This window comes from Abramis brama, assembly GCF_963993115.1.
Source record: "Abramis brama genome assembly, chromosome: 23".
NCBI classification, from domain to species: domain Eukaryota; kingdom Metazoa; phylum Chordata; class Actinopteri; order Cypriniformes; family Leuciscidae; genus Abramis; species Abramis brama.
The window spans coordinates 21,003,077-21,006,994 of record NC_139985.1 but is presented as its reverse complement, the minus strand read 5'-3'; the positions used below and the strand labels follow the sequence as shown (position 1 = coordinate 21,006,994).

Below are 3,918 nucleotides of genomic sequence, written 5' to 3'. Positions count from 1 at the left end.
GTGGCTTCATGATCTATAATGTGATAATGGTTAAAGACATGCACATGAGTTTAAAAGTCATTAGGACAAAGAATAGAGCTGCAGTTCACTTTTTTGGAATACACATGAACAAACCAAATTAATGGCGCTTTTCCACTGCATGGTACGGCTCGGTTCGGCTCGGTACGGTTCGACTCGGCGCGGAACGGTTCGGCTCGCTTCGCTTTTCCACTGCGTGGTACGACTCGACTCAGTACGGCACGGTTCAGCTCGCTTTAGTTCGGTTGCTTTTCCACTGCAGTTAGTACCGCTTCAAAGTGGGTGGGACTGATCGTTATAGTTGCCGTCTCTACTACCATGACATCATCATATTAAATGCGAATTTTTCATTCCGTGTTTCCCCGTCCGCTCCTCGGCAACCAGCGAGAGGAATGTGCACCTCGTCCACTGACCACGATTCAGCCATTTCTTTTTTGGAAGTTTATACTCTTTTTTTGAAGCAAATACTTTTAAAACAGGTGCTACAGCGTTGGCTGTTGTCTACTGGCTATTTAAATCTAGCGGGTTTAGTGTCTCGTGTCGTAAATACAATGACGCTGGTAGAGATGATTCTGTCTGACCAATCAGTGATCTGCAGTGTTTTCACGTCACATTTTAGTATCGGTACGGTACGCTTGGAACCTCAACAGAGGTGGTACCATTTAAAGCGAGCCGTACCGTACCGTACCATGCAGTGGAAATGCGCCATAAGTGAGCCGTACTGAACCGAGCCGTACCATACCATGCAGTGGAAAAGCGCCAAAGCGTGCCGTACCGAACCGAGCCGTACCGTACCATGCAGTGGAAAAGCGCCACAAATTAATTACCACTACATGTACTATATAGTATCTAATCTAGTAACAGTAACATTCCCTTACACAGAGAACGAAGTGTCCTGGCCCGTTTGCCTCGGTCCAACCTGGAAAGACTAAGAAGTCTTTCATGTCGACATCCTCCTAACATTAATGAAAAAAATTGTCATTATGCAGTACTACATTTTTGTGACACCATACATATTTTATATTCTCTCACTGGAAAGTTGGCAGTGATGTTGCTTTGTGTATCCTTCCATGTAGGAACAACGAACATGTCCTCTATATAAATGTCTTTGCCCTATGAGGGAAAAAAACAGCAACTTTGAAAGTAGACAATACAACAGAATAAATTAACAGCACAGATTTAAGCTTTAGTCTCAAATAAAAGTTACATACATGTTGCTGAGCTGCTTCATGAATTAATTTAAAGCAGGCATTCCCAATCTGCAAGAAACAATCAAAACTCATCAGTGAACAAGCGAATAAAAATGCTGTTCCTTCCTTGTGTTTATTAACTTCCCGGTACTCACATGAGAATCCAGGTCTCTTAGCAACCCCAAGCTCCAGAATTCTTCACGTGTAATACATAAGGGCCCTTCTTTCACAATAATTTCCGCTGCAGGCCGTCCTGTGTCCAGCACATAATTGAGCTGCAAATAATAGATATTATTATTATAAGTGTGCGACATGAAAAACAATAACTATTTTAACTAATTAACTTACCAGTTTGTCCTGTATAGGATTCCATTCTTTTACAAAGGGCATAAATGTCAAAGAGTAGTCAATAGCCGCTGCCTGGGTCGTGCCGAGGGCCGCTGTCTGGGGCGTGCCGAGGGCCGTTGTCGGGGGCGTGCCGAGGGCCACTGTCGGGGGCGTGCCGAGGGCCGCTGTCGGGGGCACGGCTTCTGCTGAATCAAAAGTAGAAAATCGCAATATATTAATTCATTAATAGTCATGTGATAGTGCAAGTCTAAGAATGTCCAATGTACCAGGTTAAGCAGTGGAAGGAGTCTTAATAAATACTGTAATATCTAAAAATATAAATATACATGTTTCAACTATACAAAATAGTGAATTGTCAGATATGCTGTATTTGTGATAGATTTGCATATCAAATTTGAAAAGTTACCCAACACTGCCTGGCTGTGGATATTCATAGCTATCTTGGTATCGAAAGCCTTTTTTATGTCGCCCAATCGTTGTTTGTTTTTGTGACAATTGTAGTGGTGAATGATATTCCTCATGAGAAACAGATGAGTTGACGGTAAAGCCATGTTTAAGAAGTAATTGTTTTTTTTTTCATTTTTGCAAACAGCTGTTCTGCTACTTGGCTGTTGACTATTCCAGCAAGTTGCGGGACCAGGCCAAGCTTCCGCAAAGCATCACGGGCATCCTTTGTGTTATCTTCATGGAAGCGATCATACAGAGCATAATGCTCTGCTGAACCAGTTATGGGATGGCCATCACAGTCTGGGACCACTTTCTTGCAATTCAACCAAGGAAAGTGGCACCTTTAGTTTCCCATCTTTGGCAAGTGCTATGTTTTCTGCCGTTGGAGCCTTTAATCGTCCTTCAAATGGTTTGAAGGGCAACCTTTGTGGTTCTCTCATATATCACAATATTTGGCATGTATTTCCAAGAAAGGAGCATGTCTGTGAAGTCACGTGGGCTTTCAGCTCTAATGTTGCACTTTATACTGTATACAATCCCACACGGGCACATAATGACAGCCCAACCACCTGAAATGAAAATAGGCAGAAATGAACAGACTGTAAAAAGACAACCTTTGTTTATCCAACTAAAACGTTTTTCTTCCTCACTGATATGTGTATGTAAAATCACTTTTCAGATATTCAAAGAGTAACACAATTTGAAGTTATTCCACCCAGTGAAAAACCTTAACAAAAATAGTATCTTACACATACAGTACACTGTGACATTTTGCTTACCTGATGCAGCCCAAATCTTTTGAAAGACTTTGTCATATGTGTGCCTTGACTTCAATTCATTGGACAGTCTCAGGAGGAGGTCAGTTCGCGATCCAGAGGAATCCAACCCACACTCTCTGCATAATTTCCTGTCAAACCTGTCAAATAAAATTAAATATGTGAGGATCTGCATATTTTCAGGTAAAATAATGGCCTGTAAATCACTCCTAAAAGGACAAATAATTAACTGTATTTTTACCTTCTGCTTGTACAGCTCCTCTGTCAGGCGGTCTTCAGAGACTGTAATTTCACAGACCTCAGCTGGTTTTGCCGGACGGACTTTTTCAAATTCCGTATTGAGAACACTGTTTGACCGGCGTGTATTTCTGCCTATCCACGGCGCCCAAAAGTGGAAAGTTGGCGGAACTTTAAATGGATTGTGCTGGTCACCTTTGGGAATATCAAAACACAAAAAATATAGTAAAACATCTTGATCTTGACACCTTGATAAATATAAACAAGATGTTTTAGTTTGTGAATTAGTTTGTCACACAATTCTTCAGTCATTGAAAAAAGGTGTTACATGTTGACAAATTAATATTGGCTTGCATTACTTGTTACAAATCCTCGACTGATCCTTTCCATTGAAAGTGCTTCACAAAAATGCTCCATGTCAACCTCTCCATTAAAGTCCTCTGGAGGTTGTGCAAGGTCACTTACTAAAGAAATTATGTGAAAAAACAATACACAAATAAATTCAGAAAGTAACCTGGTGTGTGTTTCCTGAAAGCATTGTTAGAGAACTATGGTCGTAAGTCCCATTGAGCTCAATTGGTAATGACAGAACTTGCGACCGTAGGTCTGTAATTGACATCTAAATCAGTCCATTCCATGAAAAAATGTACCTGACAAATTGAAGGCTCCCTTTTTATGGAGGTCCATGATGACCACTGGTGGATGATCACCACAATTTACACAGGAATACCGATAGTCATGATCAGTGAGTGCTTCAAAATGAAGATACCCATGTAGAACTGTATTAGCTGAGGGAAACTTTACCCCTGAAGTCAATTCTAAATATTCTACCACTCTGCTCACTGCAGTATGCACCTAAGGGAGAAACATTATAGTGAAAATACAGAAAATGTTCTGTTTAA

At 40.9% G+C, this 3,918-nt stretch overlaps 1 long non-coding RNA gene across 1 annotated transcript; it reads right to left on the bottom strand.

Annotated features, from left to right (window-relative positions):
- Positions 1–1,077: 1,077 nt before the first annotated feature.
- LOC311074797 lies at positions 1,078–2,889 on the bottom strand. The gene is made up of 3 exons (XR_014604366.1): positions 2,783–2,889; positions 1,557–1,582; positions 1,078–1,483 (listed from the first exon to the last, which is right to left on the bottom strand). It is a non-coding gene; the product is annotated as an uncharacterized lncRNA (long non-coding RNA).
- Positions 2,890–3,918: the final 1,029 nt, after the last annotated feature.